Source organism: Gopherus flavomarginatus, chromosome 8 (assembly GCF_025201925.1).
Source record: "Gopherus flavomarginatus isolate rGopFla2 chromosome 8, rGopFla2.mat.asm, whole genome shotgun sequence".
Classification (NCBI taxonomy): domain Eukaryota; kingdom Metazoa; phylum Chordata; order Testudines; family Testudinidae; genus Gopherus; species Gopherus flavomarginatus.
The window spans coordinates 65,070,541-65,097,896 of NC_066624.1; the positions used below are offsets into that span (position 1 = coordinate 65,070,541).

Consider the following 27,356-nt stretch of genomic DNA (forward strand, 5'->3'; position numbering starts at 1 on the left):
GTAGTCAATGGAAGCTACAGGAGCAGTGCCTGCAGGCAGGGGCAGCACGCAGAGCTCCCATACCCTCTGCCTAGGAGCTTCAGGGACATGCCGGCTGCTTCTGGGGAGTGCCCCTCCCAAAAGTAAGCACCACCCTGCACCCCAACCCTCTGCCCTAGTCCTGAGCCCCCTCACAGACTAACTACTGCTGCTGCTACTGCTCAGGGAAGACGGGGGCACGGTGGCCCGAGACTGCCCCAGCAGTAGCCAGCACAGCTGGCCCAGGAGTAACCTGGAGCCAGGCACACCAAGTGGTGCAGAAGTCATGGAGGTCCATGACAAGACAGGCAGCCTTAGAATTAAGCTTCTCCTGAGGCCTATTGTTCTTTCCAATGGCCCATTAACCTGAATAGGCCCTTTACCACCAACTATTGAGACTGAAAGCATCTTGTCTAGTGGGCGTTACCCAAGTGTAACTACATTTGAAGTACAGATACATATTCAGTATTTATAACTTCAGATGCAAAATTGATTCATGCATACAAATAGGATAATCATATTCAGCAAATCATATCTTTTCCAATGACACCTTCCATGACTTATCTTGTACAAAATGCATCATAATTTTGCCATAATCCTATTATAATATCGCTGTGAAGAATATGGGGTGCAGTGTCACAGTGTTGCCTTGTATATCAAAGATATATATTCTTGCATTGGGGCTGAGATGGATATAGGAGACAAACTTGTTGAAAGTCTCTGGGTAAAGACAAAAGAGGTAAAAAAACAAGAGTGATGTTATAGTAGGGGTCTGCTATAGACTACCTAACCAGAAAAAAGTAACAAAGTCATCCAAAGCACAGGACTCAGACAAACAAAATCAATGAAAATATAATAAACTGAAGTAGAAGCAGCATCAAGGACTGTTAGGCAACTGCTCCCAAGAGAAGTTCCTTTGTGCACCGTGGCTGGAAAGGGACATAGCATTCTAAGGCCCCTGACATACCTGTATTTACGGTTCTCTCAATACATTTTTGGTGGCCTCAGAATGCAGCCATCAACTCTTGCCAGTGGCCATTCTGACAATTTTTCCTAAAATATTTAAATTAGCTCTAGGACAAACAAACAAATATGCACACATATATGTCAAAATCACTGTAATTTATTTATCTAGGGTTTTATTTGCAGACTCAATAATAAAAATAATGTAGTTGTCTCTATTCTTTACTGGAGCTAAACAGAAAAGAAACAAATAAATTCGTGTTTTTTGGTTGTTGTTTCTTTTGCTTTTTTGGTTGCTTGTATTTTTTACACTCGCAAGCTAGTAAGTCTGCTAGCCAGTTAGGAGGCACTGAAAAGCAATATCAACAAACATACAAATACCACTTTTCACAGCAGACTTACTCAGCCCCAGCAAGCTGAGGGACAAATTAAGCCCTGGACGGGGAGGTGGGTAGGGAGGCAGTGCAGGCCGGGGTGATTTGGGGGGGAGGAGATACTTGGGGGCTGGGGAAGGCAGTGGGGACTGGCACCTGAAGCTGGAGGCCGCCACCCTGCAGCTGGGAGCCAGAGCCTACCACTCAAGGGCTGAAGCCAGAAACCTGAACCTCAGAAAGATAGAGTCTGGGGATTTTTCTTAAACAGAGCAAAATCAATATTATAAACAAAAACAAGTTTCTGACATTTTGAAAGCAAAACTGAGCCATAGATAAATATAGATACACACACACACACACACATTCAGAAAATAGTATAAACAACACAGGAGCAGGCAAATGAAGAGGTCATTTACAGATGCCGAGAGGTCCGTTTGAAAGACGAACACATGGCTAACAAGAAAAGATTAATAAGGTCCAGATAACAATGCAAATGTCATTTTCTCCAAATGCTGATTTCATAAGCATGGCACTAATTCACTAAAGATCACATCTCAAAACGAGATACTCTGGATAAAAGTCCATATAAAAGCCTAGAATGGCTTTAACAATTTGCTTTCTGAGCCAACACCACTCCACTTTCCACAAGCTGACAAAGGGTAGATGGGAAACAGAGCTGAACCATCAGCAGGCCATTGATGAAACCCTCCTAATGAAAACATTTCAGACTTGTCGAAGACAATTATTAATACTCTGTTAAATCCTTAGGAAAGTCGTAACAACACTGAAACACCATGTGTACCCCGTTTGAATTAAAAACTATACTGAACTAAACTAGAAGTTTCTACTTCAAAAGGTCAGCCACTGTGAAATGTTAAGCAGAACTGAAGAATCTGTCTACACATCAGTTTCACTTAAAGGAAAAAATAATTTTAATAGATATATTTTCTTTTACCAAATGATGACTTGATTTTCCTCAGCTAAATACATCTCAGAAAGTATGTATATAAGTAATTTACAGGTTTTTAAAATTAAGTCAGAACTGTCCAACATCCTGTCTACTTGATGTATCTGCAGTCCACATGGCACATTCACATTCTATAGAATGCAAAGTTCAGGTTATATAAAAAAGGTACAATTTTGTAGCCTCAATCCTCCATTAGGCAACATGCAGATACAGTGCTCCACCCATCAGGAGCCCCATACACTTCACTGGGGCTCTGCATGAGAGCATGGGTCTGCCTACTGCACAAAACAGGATGGGGGCCTTACTTTGTTATAAATGTAAGAAACAAGCAGCACTACACAACACACTATGGGAATGTCAAATGATATATTTACTTTGTAACCACAGAATCATAGAAATGTAGGGCTGGAAGGGACCTCAAGGGGTCTCTAGTCCATCCCCCCACGCTGAGGAAGGACCAAGTATATCTCTGAGGAGTGTTTGTATAACCTGTTCTTAAAAACCTCCAGTGATGGAAATTTCACAACCTCTCTTGGTAAGTGATTTCAGTACTTAACTACCCTTAGAGTTAGAAAGTTTTTCTTAATATATGACCTAAATCCAGGGTGGATAAAAGTCAGTGATTTACCAAAAAAATCATTTTTTTTTTAATAAAATGCTTGTTGAGGAAAAAACCTATCTAAGATACATTATAGCTCAAAGATATCTCATCATAGAATAGAGATTATAAATTCTAATTCTATAGTCGGAGACAATGTATTCACGTAATGTTTAAGAAAATTTTTGTAAATGAGTTCCAATAGTTCATGGATTAGGGACCCAATTTTATGAGGTACCAGGGGCTTCTGTATATATTATTTAGGTTAATCTTTTTATTTACCCAATGGGACTCAGTGCTCAGTCTAGAAGATACCATCAGAGATGCTTAGCTTTGCAGTTCTCAAACTGTAGATTTGTGATCCAGAGATAAAAACCATTTTTGCTATTAACAAGCTATTAAATAAATAAATAAATAAATATGTAGAGGTGAGAAATAACAGATCTCAACCCTACTGTTCCTCTGCAAATTTGTGTACACAGAGTCAATCCCTTACCTCTCTCTAAAAGTGCAGTTTCAAAAAGTTCAATGAATAGAAGATTGTTAGGGGAGGAATAGATCTGGACAAGGAGAAGAAGTCTGGAGATAAATATGAGAAGGGAGGGACACGCAGTAGAAACAAAAGTGAAACTGTTTGAGCAGCATATTCCAGAAGTCTCGAGGTCTTTCTGAGTGTAGCCTTCATTGATTTGAGAGCTACCATACCATTCTCTCACTAGAAGGGAAAACCTATAATGGCAGCAGGCTGTAAAAGAGACCCAGTTTGAAAATATTTTAATGAAGTTCCTCTACCTGTGGGTAAGACAAGCATGCGTGCAAAATGCAAACAGTGCAACAAAGAAATGCAAGGCCTAGTTTCTCAAATGAAAGTGTTCCTTCTCAGGAGGAAGCTGCGTTGAAGATGGTGAAAGGAACATGTCTGAACATGCAGAGGATATTCAGGTTGGTAAACTTGTTTATTTCATACTTCTTTCTTAAGGACTGCCTGTCTTCCTTCTAGACTAGTCTTGAATTCTCATGTTTGAGCAAAAAATATACTTGTTACTCTATGGTACTATCATCACACAGCCACAGTATATCACCTGTAGCAAAAAGAGAAAAAAAAATCTCCATCATCTAGAAACCACCATAATCAAGTTTGTGATACAAACCAACAGATTACAATAAGAGGAAACTGATGAAAAAATTGCCTGGTTTCTTTATGCAACAAACTCTGCTTTCCATATCACAGAGAACTCACACTTCATTAACATGGTTCAGTTATTAAGACCAGGATATAGTCCATCCAACAGAGCAGATGTCACAGGCAAATTGCTCATAAAGTGTATGAAAGAGAAACTGAGCAGTGTGCAAAAGGTCTAGAGAGTGAAATTGTTAACCTGAGTCTTGATGGGTGGAGCAATGTCCACAATGATCCTATTCTACGTGCTTGTGTGACAACAGAAGAAGGGAATGTCTTCCTTACAGAAACAACTGATACATCAGGAAATGCACATAACAGCAGAATACTTACAAGTAGCAGCAGTAAAAGCTATAACTGTGAAAAAAAATTCAAATGTCTACTACGCAGCTTGGTCATAGACAATGCCGCAAATATATTCATTATGAGAAGAAATTATTTAGAAGAGACTGAAGAGAGTCCCAAGTTAATAACATATGTTTGCAGTGCTCATTTGATGCACCTTCTAGCCAAAGACTTCAGTATTTCAGAAATGAAGGCTAATAATGGTGAAATTTCAAAATACTTCTGTAACAATCACTTTGCAGCAGCTGCTCTGAAAAAAGTAGGAGTGTCATAAACAGATAGCTAAGGGTTAATGTCTCTTTCACCTGAAGCACCTGACCAGAGGACCAATCAGGAAATCGGATTTTTTCAACTCTGGGTGGAGGGAAGTTTGTGTCTAAGTCTTTGTTTTCTGTCTGCCTGCTTTCTCTGAGCTTTGGAGAAGTAGTTTCTGCTTTCTAGTCTTCTGTTTCTAAGTGTAAGGACAAAGAGATCAGATAGTAAGTTATATGGTTTCTTTTCTTTGGTATTTGCATGAATATAAGTGCTGGAGTGCTTTGATTTGTATTCTTTTTGAATAAGGCTGTTTATTCAATATTCTTTTAAGCAATTGACCCTGTATTTCGTCACCTTAATACAGAGAGACCATATGTATGTATTTTTCTTTCTTTTTATATGAAGCTTTCTTTTAAGACCTGTTGGAGTTTTTCTTTCCTTCAGGGAAATTGAGTCTGTACTCACCAGGGAATTGGTGGGAGGAAGAAATCAGGGGGAAATCTGTGTGTGTTGGATTTGCTAGCCTGATTTTGCATTCCCTCTGGGTGAAGAGGAAAGTGCTTTTTGTTTCCAGGGCTGGGAATGGAGAGGGGGAGTCACTCTGTTTGGATTCACAGAGCTTGTGTCTGTGTATCTCTCCAGGGGCACCTGGAGGGGGGAAGGGAAAAAGGATTATTTCCCTTTGTTGTGAGACTCAAGGGATTTGGGTCTTGGGGGTCCCCAGGGAAGGTTTTTCAGGGGGACCAGAGTGCCCCAAAACACTCTAATTTTTTGGGTGGTGGCAGCAAGTACCAGGTCCAAGCTGGTAACTAAGCTTGGAGGTTTTCATGCTAACCCCCATATTTTGGACGCTAAGGTCCAAATCTGGGACTAAGGTTATGATATGGTGTGCAGCGGTTACGGGATAGACAGAATCCAGAAGCTAGTAGAAATATTTTATTTTTCTTTTCTCTGCTAGGGGCTTTTTAGCAGAGAGAAACAGTTTGGTTTTAAAAGGGAACCAAAGAGAATTTTTTTTTCTGCTCTCTCTGGCAGTTTGTGGCTTGCATGTTAAGCAAGAAGCCATTACCAGACTGTTAAGGGTCTTTTGTCATGCAATAGCCCTCCCATTAGGAGGCAAGTACCAGCACTATATGCATGCAAATAAAGTGGTTTTTCTGGTTTCCTTTCATTGAACATTAGCTAGAGAGAGAAAAGGAAAAAAGCACTGTTGCTAGGCAGACTTCAGGAGGCAACAGAGCCTGCAGTGCAGAAGATAAACACCGGAGGGCACCCCAACCCAAGAAAACAGGAACCATGACTTCTAAGGCAAAAATTGAGGTCGAAGAACAATTCAGAGAAGCTGAACACAGGCGACAACTGGAAATAAAACAAAAAGAGATGGAGATGAAAGAAAGAGAAGAACAGATCAGAGAGGCAGCCTACCAAAGAGAACAGGCAGCCTACCAAAGAGAACAGGCAGCCAAAGAGGCAGCACACAAAAGAAAACTAGAAGAAGAAGAGGTGGCCTACCGAAGGAAACAAGCAGAAGAAGAGTTGGCCCACAGAAGGAAGCAAGAAGAAGAAGAGGCGGCCCACCGCCGAGACATGGAAAAACACCAAAAAGAAATGGAAAAACAACAAAAAGAAATGGAAAAACAACAAAAAGAGAATGAAGAGAAGGAAAAACAGAGAAAACATGAACTGGACTTGGCAAAAGCTGGGCTGCATGTGCCAGCCAACCCTACCAACCCGGCGCCAATTATTGCTCCACAGCACAGGAAATTTCCCACCTACAAGGCAGGTGATGACACCGAGGCCTTCTTGGAAAATTTTGAAAGAGCCTGTCTTGGGTACAGCATCCCCGAAGACTAGTACATGGTAGAATTAAGGTCACAGCTCAGTGGACCTTTAGCAGAGGTGGCAGCTGAAATGCCTAAGCAGCAAATGAATGACTATAAACTTTTTCAAACCAAGGCCAGATACAGAATGGGGATAACCCCAGATCATGCCCGTCGGCGCTTCAGAACCCAAAAGTGGAAACCAGAGGTGTCATTTCCCAAACACGCCTACTACATTGCAAAAAACTATGAGGCCTGGATAACAGGAAACAACGTTCAAACCTTGGAAGAACTGCACCTCCTCATACAAATGGAGCAGTTCTTGGATGGTGTTCCTGAAGACATCACACGGTACATACAAGATGGAAAACCCAAAGATCTCGCTGAGGCGGGGGAGATTGGAGCCAAATGGATGGAACTGGCAGAAAGCAAGAAAGCTACTGTCAAGGGGAACGATTACCCCAGGGGACACACAGACCATAAACCCTACACCCGAGGACAGCCAAAGACCCCACATACCACCCAAGTAAAGCCACAGACACCCTACCCTTCCACCTCACGAGTCTCCAGTAACTCACCTCGGCCCAGTGACCCATCCGATGGAAGATGCTTTAAGTGTAATGAACTGGGACATATCAAGGCCAACTGTCCAAAGAACACCATGCGAGTGCAATTCATTACACCACCATCACACCAAAGATCCCCAGGCCCGGATGCCTCTCAAATACCCTTGGAGCGAAGGGAAAATTTGAGAGTGGGCGGAAAGAAGGTTACTGCGTGGAGAGACACGGGGGCACAAGTGTCAGCTATCCACCAATCCTTCGTTGACCCCAAATTCATCAACCCAAAAGGCCAAAGTTACAATTTACCCCTTCATGTCACAAGCTGTAGACTTGCCTACAGCTCAACTGCCTGTCCAGTACAAAGGCTGGTCAGGAATGTGGACTTTTGCAGTCTATGACAATTATCCTATCCCCATGCTACTGGGGGAAGACATGGCCAACCAGGTGAGGCAGGCCAAGAGAGTGGGAATGGTTACCCGTAGCCAAACCAGGCAAGCTTCCAGACCCATTCCTGTTCCTGAACCGTCCAGAGGCCCCGTCTGTGTTACCAGAGACCCAGACAGAGGTAGTGGACCCGGATTCCATGCCAACCACTGAAATAGCCACAACACCTCCAGTCCCAGGCCCGGAACTGGAACAGCAACCAGCACCAGCAATTGCAACCACATCTTCAAACTCAACGCCAGTGGGCGCCAGCGAGCCAGAACTGGCAGAAGCAAAAGACAGCCATACCCAAAAGGCTCAGCCAGAGCCTGAAATACCCTCAGGTGCACCAGCGGAGAGCGGTTCACCAGCAACGGAAACAACCCCATCACCTACATCGCTTCCAGAGGGACCAAGCCCAAGTCCACAGTCTGAGGAAGAACTGGTGACCCCAGCCTCAAGGGAACAGTTCCAGACTGAGCAGGAAGCAGATGACAGCCTTCAGAAAGCTTGGGCGGCGGCACGGAGCACCCCACCGCCTCTCAGCTCTTCTAATCGATCCCGGTTTGTTATAGACCAAGGACTTTTATACAAGGAAATTCTTTCTGGTGGACACCGGGAAGAATGGCAGCCGCAAAAACAGTTGGTGGTTCCAACTAAGTACCGGGGGAAGCTCTTACGCTTAGCCCATGATCATCCCAGTGGCCATGCTGGGGTGAACAGAACCAAAGACCGGTTGGGGAAGTCCTTCCACTGGGAGGGGATGGGCAAGGACGTTGCCAAGTATGTCCGGTCTTGTGAGGTATGCCAAAGAATGGGAAAGCCTCAAGACCAGGTCAAGGCCCCTCTCCAGCCACTCCCCATAATTGAGGTCCCATTTCAGCGAGTAGCTGTGGATATTCTGGGCCCTTTCCCAAAAAAGACGCCCAGAGGAAAGCAGTACGTACTGACTTTAGTGGACTTTGCTACCCGATGGCCAGAAGCGGTCGCTCTAGGCAACACCAGGGCTAACACTGTGTGCCTGGCCCTAACAGACATCTTTGCCAGGGTAGGTTGGCCCTCCGACATCCTTACAGATTCAGGGTCTAATTTCCTGGCAGGGACCATGGAAAAACTGTGGGAAACTCATGGGGTGAATCACTTGGTTGCCACCCCGTACCACCATCAAACCAATGGCCTGGTGGAAAGGTTCAATGGAACTTTGGGGGCCATGATACGAAAATTCATCAACGAATTCTCCAATAATTGGGACCTAGTGTTGCAGCAGTTGCTGTTTGCCTACAGGGCTGTACCACATCCCAGTTTAGGGTTTTCACCATTTGAACTTGTGTATGGTCACGAGGTTAAGGGGCCATTACAGTTGGTGAAGCAGCAATGGGAGGGGTTTACGCCTTCTCCAGGAACTAACATTCTGGACTTTGTAAGCAACCTACAAAGCACCCTCCAACACTCTTTAGCCCTTGCTAGAGAGAACCTAAAGGATGCTCAGGAAGAGCAAAAGGCCTGGTATGACAGACATGCCAGAGAACGTTCTTTCAAGGTAGAAGACCAGGTTATGGTCTTGAAGGCGCAACAGGCCCATAAGATGGAAGCATCATGGGAAGGGCCATTCACAGTCCAAGAGCGCCTGGGAACTGTAAACTACCTCATAGCATTTCCCAATTCCTCACTAAAGCCTAAAGTGTACCATGTTAATTCTCTCAAGCCTTTCTATTCCAGAGACTTACAGGTTTGTCAGTTTACAGTCCAGGGAGATGATGCTGAGTGGCTTGACGGTGTCTACTACGACGGGAAAAAAGATGGTGGCGTGGAAGAGGTGAACCTCTCAACCACCCTGGAACGTCTGCAGCGGCGACAAATCAAGGAGCTGTGCACTAGCTTCGCCCCATTGTTCTCAGCCACCCCAGGACGGACTGAACGGGCATACCACTCCATTGATACAGGTAATGCTCACCCAATCAGAACCCCACCCTACCGGGTGTCTCCTCATGCCCAAGCTGCTATAGAACGGGAGATCCAGAACATGCTACAGATGGGTATAATCCGCCCATCTACCAGTGCATGGGCATCTCCAGTGGTTCTGGTACCCAAACCAGATGGGGAAATACGCTTTTGCGTGGACTACCGTAAGCTAAATGCTGTAACTCGTCCAGACAACTATCCAATGCCACGCACCGATGAGCTATTGGAGAAGTTGGGACGTGCCCAGTTCATCTCTACAATAGACTTAACCAAGGGGTACTGGCAAGTACCGCTAGATGAACCTGCCAAGGAGAGGTCAGCATTCGTCACCCATGCGGGGGTGTATGAATTCAATGTCCTTCCTTTCGGCCTTCGAAATGCACCCGCCACCTTCCAGAGGCTGGTAGATGGTCTACTAGCTGGACTGGGAGAATTTGCAGTTGCCTACCTCGATGATGTGGCCATTTTTTCAGACTCCTGGCCCAAACACCTACTACACCTGGAAAAGGTCTTTGAGCGCATCAGGCAGGCCGGACTAACTGTTAAGGCCAAAAAGTGTCAAATAGGCCAAAACAGAGTGACTTACCTGGGGCACCAGGTGGGTCGAGGAACCATAAACCCCCTACAGGCCAAAGTGGATGCTATCCAAAAGTGGCCTGTCCCAAGGTCAAAGAAACAGGTCCAATCCTTCTTAGGCTTGGCCGGATACTACAGGCGATTTGTACCACACTACAGCCAAATCGCTGCCCCATTGACCGACCTGACCAAAAAGACCCAGCCAAATGCAGTTAAGTGGACTGATGAGTGTCAAAAGGCCTTTACCCAACTTAAGGCAACGCTCATGTCTGACCCTGTGCTCAGGGCCCTGGACTTTGACAAACCATTCCTAGTAACCACGGATGCATCTGAGCGTGGTATAGGAGCAGTGCTCATGCAGGAAGCAACAGATCACAACTTCCATCCTGTCGTGTTTCTCAGCAAGAAACTGTCTGAGAGGGAAAGTCACTGGTCAGTCAGTGAAAAGGAATGCTATGCCATTGTGTACGCCCTGGAAAAGCTACGCCCATATGTTTGGGGACGGCGGTTCCAACTACAAACTGACCATGCTGCACTAAAGTGGCTTCATACTGCCAAGGGGAACAACAAGAAACTTCTTCGTTGGAGTTTAGCTCTCCAAGATTTTGATTTTGAAATTCAGCACATCACAGGAGCTTCTAACAAAGTAGCTGATGCACTCTCCCGTGAGAGTTTCCCAGAATTCAGTAGTTAAAAAGTGTTCTTAAAATGTAGAAGTCTGTTAGTTATATACTTAGGGGTATATGTAACGGTGCATGTGTTGTATTAATCTGTTTATTTTCAAGTTCTAGAAGGAAATCGCCGCCAGTGAGCTTCCCCACTGTCTGCAATTTGGGGGGCGTGTCATAAACAGATAGCTAAGGGTTAATGTCTCTTTCACCTGAAGCACCTGACCAGAGGACCAATCAGGAAATCGGATTTTTTTCAACTCTGGGTGGAGGGAAGTTTGTGTCTAAGTCTTTGTTTTCTGTCTGCCTGCTTTCTCTGAGCTTTGGAGAAGTAGTTTCTGCTTTCTAGTCTTCTGTTTCTAAGTGTAAGGACAAAGAGATCAGATAGTAAGTTATATGGTTTCTTTTCTTTGGTATTTGCATGAATATAAGTGCTGGAGTGCTTTGATTTGTATTCTTTTTGAATAAGGCTGTTTATTCAATATTCTTTTAAGCAATTGACCCTGTATTTCGTCACCTTAATACAGAGAGACCATTTGTATGTATTTTTCTTTCTTTTTATATAAAGCTTTCTTTTAAGACCTGTTGGAGTTTTTCTTTCCTTCAGGGAAATTGAGTCTGTACTCACCAGGGAATTGGTGGGAGGAAGAAATCAGGGGGAAATCTGTGTGTGTTGGATTTGCTAGCCTGATTTTGCATTCCCTCTGGGTGAAGAGGAAAGTGCTTTTTGTTTCCAGGGCTGGGAATGGAGAGGGGGAGTCACTCTGTTTGGATTCACAGAGCTTGTGTCTGTGTATCTCTCCAGGGGCACCTGGAGGGGGGAAGGGAAAAAGGATTATTTCCCTTTGTTGTGAGACTCAAGGGATTTGGGTCTTGGGGGTCCCCAGGGAAGGTTTTTCAGGGGGACCAGAGTGCCCCAAAACACTCTAATTTTTTGGGTGGTGGCAGCAAGTACCAGGTCCAAGCTGGTAACTAAGCTTGGAGGTTTTCATGCTAACCCCCATATTTTGGACGCTAAGGTCCAAATCTGGGACTAAGGTTATGATAAGGAGGAACCAAGCTAACTCTCCCATAAGACACATGACGGAACTCAGTAGGTGACTGTTATGAGCACTATATCAAGAACTGGCCTAATCTGATGACAGTTTGTGAACAACAATGTGAAAAAAATACATGGCACTGTCACAGCCAAAGTTCTCAACACTGGGTTTAAGAGAAATGTTGAACACATGCTGAGTACCCTGAAGCCTATTTCTGTAGCCTTGAAAAAAATGCAGGGGAAATAACTGTTTTATTGCTGACGCTGTTGAAATTTGGAAGGAACTGAGTGAGATCTTAAAAAGAGTGCAATGATAGAGTTAAATTACAAGCATTAAAATAATGAATGGGACAAGCACTATCTCCAGCTCATTTTCTTGCAAATATTCTCAATACTCAGTACTAAAGTCAAACCTTAACTGCTGAAGAAGAGGAGTTGGCTATGACACGGACATTCGGCAATCAACCCTCCATAATGACAACTATAATAAACTTCAGAGCTAAGGGTGAACCATTCAAGAAATATATGTTTGCTGAAGATGTTGTAAAGAAAGTCACACCAGTGAACTAGTGGAAGCTATTTAAGCACTTGGATTCAGAGAGTGATGAAGTGATAATCTCACTTAACAGCAGTAGCGTCTTCTGCTGGGGTAGAAAGAATATTTTCTTCCTTTGGACTAATTCATTCCGAATTGAGAAATCATTTGGGATCTGAAAAAGCAGGAAAGCTTGTTTTCTTTTCTAGATTACGAACAAACAGGAAAATGAAGGTGTAGACGACTGAGTTAGCTGCAGAAGCCAATATTTTAAGTTTCTCGTGTTGACTTAGCTGACACAGTCAATTTAATTTAAAAAATACATTTGTAACTATATTAGTTAAAAACAATTTTAACAAAAACAAACCTGATTTTATAAAGCTTGAATATTTAATTAAACTCAAAAATTCATATGCTTGTTTTGTTAAAATAGTGTGTGTTTGCTGTTGAAGAAAAAAAATCCAGAATACATAACATTGTTTTAGTTAAATAAAACAATTTATGTGTCTGTCTGGTGATGTTCTCTTCCTAATACAGCATGGCAAGCAAATCCTTCAAATATTAATGATCAACCTGTTGAATTAGAGACAGTTCACCTCCCAATGACTTCATAGATATCTGCTTCAATTATGAAGATATCTGCTCTGGTAAATGAAATAATCAAACAATCATTTATTTTCTGATATAGCTGCAAAACTAATTTGAAAAGTTTTCAAAATAAATCACTGTTTAAAAATGTATAGTGTGTACCTTCTAAAAATGAAACCTACATCTATCTCTGAGTTGTGAAAAATATGTATTAAGGTTATAATAACCAACAAGAATGCAATTTTATGTAGAAAACCATGATTAAATCGAATCTTCCTGACTAGTGAATTAAATCAAATCCATCCTGCAACACCTCACACTTTTCTCCATACAATTAGGGAATACACACTGGCAACTACCAGTCCTGCATTACTTCTTCAGAGCAGCAGAGTGAAAGATAACTTTACAGATGAGAATATGTTATCCTCTGTGTTAGTCCTGGAGAATAAGTAGCTCACCTGAGGTTTCAAAATAAAACAAGCAAGACAAAAAAAAAGCCTACTATAGGCAGTAATAAATAAGGCCAGTGCTCAACAGGTTGTTTTTTTTTTAATATATTTAACCAGTGGTGGGCAAATTTCTGGCCCAAGGGCCACATCTGGGTACGGAAATTGTATGGCGGGCCATGAATGCTCATGAAATTGAGGGCTGAGGTGCGGGAGGGGGTGAGTGCTCCGGCTGGGGGTGCAGGCTCGGGGGCAGAGCCAGAAATGAGGAATTCAGGAAGTGGGAGGGTGCTTCAGGATGGGACCAAGGGGTTTGGAGGGGGATCATGGCTGGGGCAGGTGGCTGGAGTGCAGGAGAGGATCGGGGTGCAGGCTTCGGGTGACGCTTACCTCAAGCAGCTCCTGGAAACAGCGTCATGTCCCCCCCAGCTCCTAAACGGCGGCTCTGCGCACTGTCCTGTCCGCTGGTGCCACCCCTGTAGCTCTCGCTGGCCACAGTTCCCGGCCAATGGGAGCTGCAGGGGCAGCGCTTGGGGCAGAGGCAGCATGTGGAGCCCCCTGGTTGCCCCTATGTGTAGGAGCCAGTGGAGGGACACGCCACTGATCCCACTCCCTGGCAGGAGCACCAGAGCAAGGCAAGCCCCGGACCCACTCCCCAGCAGGAGCTCGAGGGCCGGATTATAATGTCTGAGGTGGTCTGGGATGGGTCTCTGTCATGCTAAGACAGAGGACCCCACATCGCCAAGCAGGTCCATGGTTCCATTTATTAGGGATAAAGCTAATGTGGAAGGAAGATCAGAACGTAAAGGAGATTTTTTTGGGTTGGGAGAACATCAGTCTGGTCCTCAATCCCCATCTCTGATAATGGTGACAATGACCCGGGGGGGCTGATAGAGAAAGATCGGTGACTGGTTCCAACTTGGTTCTGAGAAGAATACGGCAGATCTCAAGATGCAGCTAGGCCTCTTCTCCAATTCAAGAGGATTTCTTCTGGAACCAAACAGGAGCCTGGTATCTGATGGTTAGGGTCAGCGTTGACAGTGAGGAGCTCTGAAGACACCAATACAGATTGTTCCAAGGAGATGGTGTTGTTTTGTATATCAAAGATGTATACATTTACACTGAGGTTAAGACAGAAGTGGGAGGATAAAAGGGGTAACACACAAGGGTGATGTCATGGTAATGGTCTATGAACTATTTAATCAGGAATAAGAGGCCGATCAGATTTTTTTTTTTTTAAACAACAAAATCATCCAAAACATAGGACTTGGCGACGATTGTGGACTTCAACTACCCAGACATCTGTTGGAAAAATAATACACCAGGGCACAGATTATCAAACAAGTTCTTGGAATACACTGGAGAGAACTTTTTACTACAGAAGATGGAGAAAGTAACTAGGTGATAGGCTATTCTGGATTTGATTATGACAAATAGGGAGGAAATAGTTGAGAAGCTGAAGATGGAAGGCAGCCTGGGTAAAAGTGATCATGAAATGATAAAGATCATGATTCTAAGGAATGGTAGGAGGGAAAACAGCAGAATAAAGGCAATGGACTTCAAGAAGGCAAACTTCAGCAAATTCAGAATTGGGAAGCAAGTCTAAGTGGAAAAAAAGAGTTCAGGAGCGTTGGTAGTTTTTTTTTAAAGAGACATTAATAAGGGCAGAAGAGCAAACTATACCAGTGCACAGGAAAGATGGGAACTACGGGACAAGGCCACCATGGCTTAACCAGATCTTCAATGACATGAAACACAAAAAAAATTCATACAAGAGGAGGAAATTAGGTAAATTTACAAAGGATGAATATAAAAAACCCCCCAACATATGCACATAGGAACAAAATTAGAAAGGCCAAGATACAAAACGAGGTTAAACTAGTCAGGTATTTAAAAGGTAAAAAGAAAGCATTTTATAAATACATGCAAACCAAGATGAAGACCAGGGACAGGATAGGCCCTTTACTAAATGAGGAGGGAAAGACAATGACATAAAATACATCATTGGTGAAAACAAACACTTTTGCCAAAGAAGTCAATAGCGATTGGACGACTAACATAGCAAACATCAGTGTAAATGTCGTAGGATCTGAGGCTAAAATAGGAAAAGAACAAGTTAAGAATGACTTGGACAAGTCAGATGTCTTCAAGTCAGCAGGGCCTGATGAAATACATCCTAGAATATTTGAGGGACTAGCAGAAGAGATCTCTGAGCTATTAGCAATTATCTTTGAGAACTTAAGGAGGACAGGAGAGACATCAGAGAACTAGAAAAGGGCAAATATAATACCTATCTAAAAAAGAAAGATAATGGAGCAAATAATCACACAATCAATTTGTAAGCACCTAGAAGATAAGGTCATACATAAGTAATAGTCAACACGGATTTGTCAAGAACAAATTATGTCAAAAAAACTATCATCTTTCTTTAACAAGATAACAAGCCTTGTGGATAGGGGATGAAGTAGTAGATGTCAGACATCTCAACTTTAGTAAGGATTTTGGTACTGTCTCAAGCGTTTGGAATTAGGTGGATATACAGTTGGATTGAAAACCACACTCAGAGTAATCATCAATAGTTCATAAGCTGGAAGGACATATTGAGTGGCATCCTGCAGAGATCTGTCCTGGGTCTGGTTCTATTCAATATCTTCATAAATGATTTGGATAATGACTCAACAAGTATCCTTATAAAGTTTGCAGATGCCACCAAGCTTGGAGGGACTGCAAGCAATTTGGAGGACAGGATTAGAGTTCTACATGATCTTGACAAACAAGAGAAATTGTCTGAATTACATAGGCCGAAATTCACTAAGGACAAATGTAAAGTACTATACTTAGAAAGGAATAATCAATTGCACAAATACAACAAGGGAAAAGACTGCCTAGGAAGAAGTACTGCAGAAAAGGATCTGGGAGTTACAGCAGATCACAACCCAAATATACCCCAATAATATATAATAAAAGCTGTATTGGAGACAATTTATACCTTCAAGTCAGCGGGACTGCTATGGGTACCCGCATGGCCCCATAGTATGCCAACATTTTTATGGCTTAGAACACCACTTCCTCAGCTCTTGTCCCCTAAAACCCATACTCTACTTGTGCTATGGTGATGACATCTTCTTCATCTGGACCCATGGGAAGGAGGCCCTTGAAGAATTCCACCAGGAATTCAACAATTTTCACCCCACCATCAACCTCAGCCTGGACCAGTCCACACAAGAGATCCACTTCCTGGACACTACAGTTTAAATAAGCGATGGTCACATAAACACCACCCTATACCGGAAACTAACTGACCGCTATACTTACCTACATGCCTCCAGCTTTCATTCAGACCACACCACACAATCCGCTGTCTACAGTGAAGCTCTAAGACAAAACGGCATTTGCTCCAATCTCTCAGACAGAGACAAACACCTACAGGATCCCTATCAAGGGTTCTTAAAACTACAATACACACCTGGTGAAGTAAAGTAACAGAATGAAAGGGCCAGATGGGTACCTGGAAGTCACCTACTATAGGATAGGCCCAACAAAGAAAGTAAAAGAATGCCACTAGCCGTCACCTACAGCCCCCTCTCCAGCACATCATCAAGGATGTCCAACCTATCTGAAGGACGATCCCTCACTCTCACAGACCGTCGGAGACAGGCCAATCCTCACTTACAGACAGACCCACAACCTGCAGCAAATACTCACCAGCAACTACACACCACACAACAAAAACACTACCCCAGGTACGAATCCCTGCAACAAACCCTGTTGCCAACTCTGTGAGCATATCTATTCAAGGGACACCATCATAGGACCTACCCACATCAGCCACGCCACCAGGGGCTCATTCACCTGCACATCCACCAATATGATACATGCCATCATGTGCCAGCAATGCCCCTCTGCCATATACATTGGCCAAATCAGACAGTCTCTATGTAAAAGAATAAATAGACACAAATCAGACATCAAGAATTATAATATTCAAAAACCAGCAGGAGAGCACTTCAATCTCCCTGGACACTCAATAACAGACTTAAAAGTAGCAATTCCTCAACAACGAAAAAACTTCAAAAACAGACTCCAACGAGAAACTGCAGAACTGGAATTAATTTGCAAACTGGACATCATCAAATTATGCCTGAATAAACATTGGGAGTGGATGGGTCACTACAAAATAATTTTCTCTCTGCTGATACTCACACCTTCTTGTCAACTGTTGGAAATGGGCGAGTCCACCTTGAGTGCATTGGACTCCTTTGCACTACAAAAGTAATTTTCCTCCTTTGATATTCACCTCTTCTTGTCAACTGTTGCAAACAGGCCACTTCCACCTTAATTGAATTAGCCTCATTAGCACTGATCCCTCCCTACACACACACACACTTGGTAAAGCAACTCCCATTTTTTCATGTACTGTAATATTTATACTGCTTTCTGTGTTTTTCACTCCATGCATCTGATGAAGTTGGTTTTCGTCTCTAAGGTGCCACAAGGACTCCTCGTTGTTTTTGCTGATACAGATTAACAAGGCTACCACTTTAAAACCAGTAAAAGCTGTGTTACTGGCCCTGTACCAACCAGAAAGCTCTATAAACTGGCATTTCTAATCTTCATAGAAAGTCCGGTTTGTAGTCCGGTTGGCATGGGGCTGGCAGGCTCCCTACCTGGCTCCACATGGCATCCTGGAAGGGGCGACATGTTCCTAGGTGGAGGAATGGCCCCGAGACGTAAAGAGAAAGGGGCTATGTGGGAAGTGGCCCAAGGAATAGTAGCAGCAACAAAATTAAAGGAAGCAGCATGTGACTGCTATTTGTAGGGTCCCTGGGAGAAGTGTTGTTTAGAGGCCCAAGTGAAGGGCAAGACTCAGTCTCCAGTGAGAGGGCCCCGGTGGAACTGCTCTATAACGGGACAGGGACAGGCTGAAACCTAGACAGCAAGGACAGGCCCTGTTGGACCTTTCACCCAGAAGGGGTTTTGTTCATTAATTCATTAGACTATGCGTGACTTAACTGGAGGACTGAGTCACTGAAGATCTGCCTGATGAACTTAACAGCCAACGGAGGTGCTGGGAGCAGAGTGTGTGTACAGGTTCACACCCAACAGACAGGAGGTACTCGTGAGAGGAGAGGTAAGTAGCAAATTGACACAGGAACAAATATTTAATGATGGGCTCCTCAATCTATCAGAGAAATATAACATGATCCAATAGTTGGAAGTTGAAACTAGATAAATTCAAACTGGAAAGAAGATGTAAACTTTTAACAGCCAGAGTCAGCCATGGAGGCAGCATCATTAGTTGTCCGGCAGAATCAGCCAGGGAGGCAGCATCACTTTTTTCCACAATGAATATAAACAAGTCAAAATACCGAACACAGCTATCTGATGCACACCTTGCTGCAATCCGAAGGCTTCAATTGCTCAGTCACTGAGGCCAAACATCAACAAACTGACAGAACTGAAGCGTTGTCAGGAGTCTGGCAAACACTAAAAACTCTCTGGCAGGCGAATAATTGTATAAAGTTGTATGCTTTTTTTATTTCTAAGAAATTTGAAATAAAATATAAAATGTAAAATGTTTTCTTTTCTGAACACCATCTTCAGTGACATCACTGGCCCGCTGGCAGGATTTGAGGACTGGCACTGGCTCTAAGGTAAACTGAGTTTGGGACCCCTGTTCTATGACTTGTGTTATAGAGGAAGTCAGACTAGATAATCACACTATTAAAAAGTTCAAATAGGAGCTGTTTTAAGAATTTTATTCTTGAAAAGCTCTTATCCAGTTTATTCAAAACTTGCACAGCATCTTCTCTCAGAGAGACAATCATAAAAACTTGCATGCATTTGAGAGTAAGTGGGAATTTTCTGTGGTTTTCGAATGAGGCTTGTGTGCCTCAGTTTCCCCTATATTTTGCATGGCTACCCAGTGGGGGAAAAGAAGTCTAGTTTGCTCTCAGGACAAGCTAGGAGTTACAAGTGTGTGTATGCATCTGAGCGTGAATGCATCATTAAAAACGACTGGCCAATACCAACCCCATATAAATGGAAAATCTGAGCTGACAATAGGAAACCCAATCACCAGGACATTGACGCCTAGCAACCAATGACCCAGAGGGAAATGAATTTCCTTTACCTCTCAGCAGGGAAGCTGAGCAAGGGTTCCAGCTTGAAAACAAAGGCATGGGAGGTGTGAAGTGGAGGGATAACTTGCTGGTTTCTGGACGAAGCTGGGAGCTCTCTCACTGGTAACTAAAGAGGTCAAACAGAGAGACAGAGCCTGAATATGTGGTTCACTACAGCTTGGCTGGGGCTCTGGGTTAATCAGAATGGATTATGCTTTAACCTTCATTTCTCTGTGCTGATCTAAGGACTTTCAGACCCTGTGTGCCAAGGGACTAATAAATGGTTATGATATTTTGAAAAGGCTACCTGTGTTGCTGTAAATACTCAATGACATCTGCGCCACAGACCTATATTGATGTAACTACACTGCTCAAGGATGTGAAAAAAATTCACACCCTTGAGTGACGTAGTTATACTAACCTAATACTTACCGTAGACAGCGCTATGTCAGCGATTCTCCCAGCAACATAGCTACCACCTCTCAGAGAGGTGGATTAACTAAGCCAATGGGAGAGCTCTCTTCCACCAGCTTAGAACATCTTCATTAAAGCGCTACAATGGCACCAATGCTGTATTTTAAGTGTAGACATGTCCACAGAACACTGTGCCCTGAAGGGGCACAGTATAAGCCTCCTGCAAGAGGTATGGCTTGGCTGGATTCTCTGCAGGGAATCATGGAGAGAGACAGAGACTGCTGATGCTGACTGTCAAGTCTTGGAATCTTGGAGGCCACATGCTTGCCCGTGGAACCATGTGGGTCCTTGAGGCCTGGCACATTCATAGACTCAGACTCATAGACTCTAGGACTGGAAGGGACCTCGAGAGGTCATCGAGTCCAGTCCCCTGCCCTCATGGCAGGACCAAATACTGTCTAGACCATCCCTGATAGACATTTATCTAACCTACTCTTAAATATCTCCAGAGATGGAGATTCCACAACTTCCCTAGGCAATCTATTCCAGTGTTTAACTACCCTGACAGTTAGGAACTTTTTCCTAATGTCCAACCTAAATCTCCCTTGCTGCAGTTTAAGCCCATTGTTTCTTGTTCTATCATTGGAGGCTAAGGTGAACAAGTTTTCTCCCTCCTCCTGATGACACCCTTTTAGATACCTGAAAACTGCTATCATGTCTCCTCTCAGTCTTCTCTTTTCCAAACTAAACAAACCCAATTCCTTCAGCCTTCCTTCATAGGTCATGTTCTCAAGACCTTTAATCATTCTTGTTACTCTTCTCTGGACCCTCTCCAATTTCTCTACATCTTTCTTGAAATGCGGTGCCCAGAACTGGACACAATACTCCAGTTGAGGCCTAACCAGCGCAGAGTAAAGCGGAAGAATGACTTCTCGTGTCTTGTTTACAACACACCTGTTAATGCATCCCAGAATCACGTTTGCTTTTTTTGCAACAGTATCACACTGTTGACTCATATTAAGCTTGTGGTCCACTATGACCCCTAGATCTCTTTCTGCCATACTCCTTCCTAGACAGTCTCTTCCCATTCTATATGTGTGAAACTGATTGTTCCTTCCTAAGTGGAGCACTTTGCATTTATCTTTATTGAACTTCATCCTGTTTACCTCAGACCATTTCTCCAACTTGTCCAGATCATTTTGAATTTTGACCCTGTCCTCCAAAGCAGTTGCAATCCCTCCCAGTTTGGTATCGTCCGCCAACTTAATAAGCGTACTTTCTATGCCAACATCTAAATCGTTGATGAAGATATTGAACAGAACCGGTCCCAAAACAGACCCCTGCGGAACCCCACTTGTTATACCTTTCCAGCAGGATTGGGAGCCATTAACAACTACTCTCTGAGTACGGTTATCCAGCCAGTTATGCACCCACCTTATAGTAGCCCCATCTAAATTGTACTTTCCTAGCTTATCTATAAGAATATCATGCGAGACTGTATCAAATGCCTTACTGAAGTCTAGATATATCACATCCACCGCTTCTCCCTTATCCACAAGGCTCGTTATCCTATCAAAGAACGTTATCAGATTAGTTTGACACGATTTGTTCTTTACAAATCCATGCTGGCTATTCCCTATCACCTTACCACCTTCCAAGTGTTTGCAGAGGATTTCTTTGATTACCTGCTCCATTATCTTCCCTGGCACAGAAGTTAAACTAACTGGTCTGTAGTTTCCTGGGTTGTTTTTATTTCCCTTTTTATAGATGGGCACTATATTTGCCCCCTTCCAGTCTTCTGGAATCTCCCCCGTCTCCCATGATTTCCCAAAGATAATAGCTAGAGGCTCAGATACCTCTTCTATTAACTCCTTGAGTATTCTAGGATGCATTTCATTAGGCCCTGGTGACTTGCAGGCATCTAACTTTTCTAAGTGATTTTTTACTTGCTCTATGCTTATTTTCTCTTCTAAATCTACCCTCTTCCCGTAAGCATTCACTATACTAGACATTCCTTCAGACTTCTCAGTGAAGACCGAAACAAAGAAGTCATTAAGCATCTCTGCCATTTGCAAGTCTCCCGTTACTGTTACCCCCTCCTCATTGAGCAGTGGGCCTACCCTGTCCTTAGTCTTCCTCTTGCTTCTAATGTATTGATAAAAAGTCTTCTTGTTTCCCTTTATTCCCATAGCTAGTTTGAGTTCATTTTGTGCCTTTGCTTTTCTAATCTTGCCTCTGCATTCCTGTGTTATTTGCCTATATTCATCCTTCGTGATCTGACCTAGTTTCCATTTTTTATATGACGCCTTTTTATTTTGTAGGTCACGCAAGATCTCAAGGGTAAGCCAAGGTGGTCTTTTGCCACATTTTCTATCTTTCCTAACCATCGGAATAACTTGCTTTTGGGCCCTTAATAGCGTCCCTTTGAAAAACTGCCAACTTTCCTCAGTTGTTTTTCCCCTCAGTCTTAATTCCCATGGGACCTTGCCTATCAGCTCTCTGAGCTTACCAAAATCCGCCTTCCTGAAATCCATTGTCTCTATTCTGCTGTACTCCCTTCTACCCTTCCTTAAAATTGCAAATTCTATGATTTCATGATCACTTTCACCCAAGCTTCCTTCTACTTTCAAATTCTCAACAAGTTCCTCCCTATTTGTTAAAATCAAGTCTAGAACAGCTTCCCTCCTAGTAGCTTTTTCAACTTTCTGAAATAAAAAGTTGTCTGCAATGCAGTCCAGGAACTTATTGGATAGTCTGTGCCCCGCGGTGTTATTGTCCCAACATATATCTGGATAGTTGAAGTCCCCCATCACCACCAAATCTTGGGCTTTCGATGATTTTGTTAGTTGTTTGAAAAAAGCCTCATCCATTAAAGAGGTCATTTCCAGAAGACTGGTTATAGGCTGTGGCATAGACCAGACTCTGTGACTCTATGAAAGCATTAGCTATAGAGGAGCAACTACTGACAAACTTGGAGAGATAGGACACATACAACGGTCCAAAATATACATATGCAGCTTGATCTAAAGCAGGGATTCTCAAACTGGGAGTCAGGACCTCTCAGGAGGTCGCAAGGTTATTACATGGGGCGGGGATCGCGAGCTGTCAACCTCCACCCCAAACCCTGATTGCCTTCAGCATTTATAATGGTGTTAAATATATTAAAAAGTGTTTAATTTATTGGGGGGGGGTCACACTAAGAAGCTTGCTGTGTGAAATGAGTCGCCAGTAAAAAAGTTTGAGACCCACTGATCTAAACAAATATCTATCACCTATAGAAGGATCTATGTTATTTCTAAGCTGCAAACAAACAGGTAATATTGCCATTAAAATACAATACCTAGCCTGCTCCCACTGAAATCAACGGCAAAAAAAAAAAAAAAACCTCTCAAGATTTGATGATAAAAGAACCCAATATCTGAGCACCTTCCAAATAAAATTGATAAGCAATACCAAAGTTCTTAATGGACTTCATGAAGTCTCTGTCTGGCTTGTCTCCTTTTTAGGGGTATAAAAATTCTGGTGTTTTCGTACCCATGTGGGAACAGCATTGGGTTACAAACTACAACCATAAATATACAGTTTGATTTTCTTCATACTTTGCAGAAATATTCTCTGTTGCCAGCAAAGTAAATCTGTCCCTGTAGTTAAGACTGCAATCAGTTGCCACTACAAAGCCTAATTTTGCTCTCCTTTATCTTTTTTCATAGATTTTAAAGCCAGAAGAGATCGTTATGGTCATCTAACTTGCCCTCTTGTGTAATACAGATCACAGAATTTCACCCAGTGATTCCTCAATCAAACTCACATGCTCTAGCTTTTAGAACAGGGATTGGCAACCTTTGGCACACAACTTACTACAGTAAACACGTTGGCGGGCTGGGCCAGTTTGTTTACCTGTCGCATCCGCAGGTTTGGCTGATCGTGGCTCCCACTGGCTGCGGTTTGCCGCTCCAGGCCAATGGAGGCTGCGGGAAGCCGCATGGGCTGAGGGATGTGGCTTACCCTAGCGAGCCATGTGCCAAAGGTTGCCAATCCCTGTTTTAGAAAGCCATTCAATATTGATTTAACATCTAATTTTTGGGTTGACAAAATTAGTTTAAAATTTGCCAGATTTACTCTGATAACAAAAGAGAATTTTTTTTTGAAAATTCAAACTGTTTTTGAATTAAGTCATTAAACACATTCTTGATCTGAAGTTGACTTGTGTGTCACCCTTTGTAGTAGTTTACCTCTTCATTCTTTATGTATAATTAAATCTCTTTGAAAATTCATACATTTATTGTAATTAGCAACATTAATTTATTTTTGTTATGGATTTCAAAGCACTATATGTAGTTAATACATTCAATTAACGTTTATGGCTGTCCTACTGAAGGCTAGAACATGTTCTGAAAGTTTTAAATTAAGTAAATACTTTTTGAGAGTTAAATACCGGTACTTTAAAATGACTCCTAAGACATTCAAAGTTTGCATCATGTTATCTGGGTACTCTGACATCGCATAAAACAAAAAGGGTTCTCATTCCATCAAAATTAAATAGCTATCTCCACAATATTACAACAATAAATAAACTTCTCTCCTAAAATGCATAGGAGAAGAGAGATGGAGTTCAGTATTACTAAAAGGTTAAAATATTCAGGAACTCAAAGACCAAGACGACGGTGCAGAATGAAATCTATAGCTGAGAGGTTTAAAGATGAATTCATTGCCAAAAATGTGTAAGGTGTTGGCATGTTGGATTAGCTAGGCAGTTCACCACCCAGAAAAGTTATGGTATCCTATGACACAGTCAGAGGAGACGGAAGATTATGATCTGTTTTGGTGACCTGCCAGAAGACTGATGGAATTGGTTAGATTTCATAGATCTTAAAAGTGGTAATATAACTGATGGTTGTTGATGGTTTACAATGGTGGGGGCTTCATCTTCTATCCATGATAATCAGTGACCCCAAATGCACTCTTCTTGGGCTTTGCTCTCACAGGTTACTCTGGCTTTACTAATGAACCAAGTAAAGAGACTACTGGATGGCTATAGTCTTTTGCTAAATCTGACCAAGTATGATTTAAATAATTGTTTATTTTATGCTCTAGCTGTTTAGGCAGAAAACAATCCTTTCCTCAAAACAGATTCTTCAGCTCTCATCTCTACAACAGGACAGAAATACTTTAATCTCAAACTATAGAATGTAATGGTCAGTCCATTACAATGGTATAATCCTGCATTATCAAGTGTCAGTCTCAACTCAGACACAGGAACCAAAATGTGGCCAGCTATGGATTAAGGCAGCAGCCACCTACAACAGCTACACATATGGCAGGCATTAATTCCTGAATCAATCCAAGAGAAGAATCCTCTGTGTGGGTATCGATGTCAGCCAGCATGGTCAGCCTCAGTGTCTCCAGCACCTCAAGGAGGAACCTGAGAACCCCAGCAAGAATCTCGGGAGTGCAAGAAGGCAACCTACAAATCAATTATAGGTTCATTTTAATTCCGTACCAGACCTCAGCCAGTTGTAGAGACAGTTTTTCTGCAGAAATGCTTATTTTATATTAGCTGGAAAAAGCATGGTCAATCCTCCCTGCAGATTACCTTTCAATTTATACTGAGCCAAAGGAAGAATTTCTTGGTTTAGAACCAATTTAAGATGAACTGGTATAACTTTCTTGTGTAGTCAACACCTATGCAATATACAGCAAGCAACTCTAAACAAGGAGTTTTCCCAGGAGTAAAGCCCAGGAGCTGATTCTTCATGACTACGGCTAACCTTAGCTAAATTTCCTGCAAAAGGTCATCTGTGGAAAAGAATTCCTCTGGAAAGGGGCTAAACTCTACAAAAGTTAACTCTTCCATCTCCCCTCTGCCACCTCTTTCCCATGTACCACCACATATAGCAACTATATGTACATTTTCCAAATATCACAACTTTTTCCCTTAAAAAAAAAAACTACTTAAACCGTCCCCTAATTTGCTACATTGGGGAGATTTTTATAAATTATGCCGGTGATCATCAGGGGAATGGAGGAAGGGCAGTTGCAATGGAGGGCCATGTATAGGTATCCTGTTCATCTCACTGGTGATTGTCTACCTGCCCACAGAAGTCACATTATTCACAAACTTTGAAAGAGGTGTATTTTGATATTTCCTCATGTACATTTTCAAGGGCAGGAATGGTAAAATGTGTTTAAAAACTGCCAGTATTTGATAACCAGACAACACTATTTTCTATCAATGAAGATGGAACGGAAAAAAAGAAGAATGTATGTCAGTGAAAAGTATTTGTCAAGCTCTGAACAAATCTAGGCTGCTTTTCAAATGTGAAAGGAAACACTAGGATCTAGTTCAACGACTACTCAGCCTTCATTCCACTTGACCTAGGAAGAATGCTCATGAATGCAGAGTTCTAGGACTCCACTTAACCATCTTTATTTAATAGGGTTAGTCTTTATTCTGTGAGGACTCATCCGCAACCATAAGGGAAAGCCCAATACTTGCATTCACCTAATTGAAGTTATGTATGAGTAACTGGAGTTCTTTGTGTGTGTTGCTTCTGCCTATTCTCACCTGTGGGACACCTCCCCCTTCCATTTCCAGGCACCTGAGAGTCTTGGAACTTGGAACCATTTGGGAATCACACAAACATCTTCATGACCCTGAAAATTCAGAGCAGAGGTTATAAGTATATGTGCTGCCGAAGCAAGCACATATAAGGATTGTATGGCTCCAACTGTCTTCATCCTTTCAGTTAAAAATTAGACTTCAGTGAATTAATGTAGAACTCTGGGCAACTCTTGAAGAACTCCAGTTAGTGATACGTAACCTTTCCTCTAAGACAGTCTTTGCATATTTGTACATGTGGGAGTTTAGTGAGCAGTACACCTGGGAAGGTGGACTGAGCTGTTCTAACTAGACAAGGATGGCAGAATTGCCCTCCCAAAGATAGCTTCAGTCCTGGATGCTGAAACAAGAGAAAAATGCAGAAAAAAGCAATTCCATGTATCAGACTAACACAGAGATGCTGCCTGAGCCCTAGTGAAATGAGCCCTAAACTCTACATGATCTGGAATCCTAGCTAATGTGTAAAAGTTTCAACACACAGCCTAATCCACTTAGACCAGTGGTTCTCAACCAGGGGTATGCATACACCTGGGGATATACAGAGGTCTTCCAGGGGGTACATCACCTCATCTAGATATTTGCCTAGTTTTACAGCAACAGACACCCAAAAATCACGAAAGTCTGTACAAACTAAAATTTCATACGACATGTTTATATTGTTCTATACACTGAAATGTAAGTACAATATTTAAATTCCAACTTATTTATTTATAAATATATGGTAAAATAAGTAAGCAATTTTTCAGTAATAGTATGCTGTGACACTTTTGTATTTTTATGCCTGATTTTTGTAAGCAAGTAGTTTTTAGGTGAGGTAAAACTTAAGGTATGCAAGACAAATCACACTTCTGAAAGGGGTACAGTAGTCTGGAAAGGTTGAA

At 42.5% G+C, this 27,356-nt stretch overlaps 1 protein-coding gene and 1 long non-coding RNA gene across 7 annotated transcripts in view; one reads left to right on the forward strand and one right to left on the reverse strand.

Moving 5' to 3' along the window:
* Window positions 1–27,356, reverse strand: part of MSL2 (MSL complex subunit 2) — a 52,612-nt gene that overhangs the window by 16,445 nt on the left and 8,811 nt on the right. For 2 of the 6 annotated variants that reach the window (XM_050965510.1, XM_050965509.1), the window contains 2 exons: window positions 26,422–26,510; window positions 25,158–25,320 (listed from right to left, as the gene is read on the reverse strand). The exons of 2 other annotated variants lie outside the window; for them this stretch is intronic. The gene's annotated coding sequence lies outside the window, so the exon portion shown is untranslated. The remainder of the gene's footprint in view (window positions 1–25,157; window positions 25,321–26,421; window positions 26,511–27,356) is intronic. 2 more of the 6 variants (XM_050965512.1, XM_050965511.1) reach the window with 2 other exon arrangements.
* LOC127057096 (uncharacterized) lies at window positions 3,143–24,267 on the forward strand. Its single transcript, XR_007776000.1, has 3 exons — window positions 3,143–3,862; window positions 18,925–18,974; window positions 23,567–24,267. It is a non-coding gene; the product is annotated as an uncharacterized LOC127057096 (long non-coding RNA).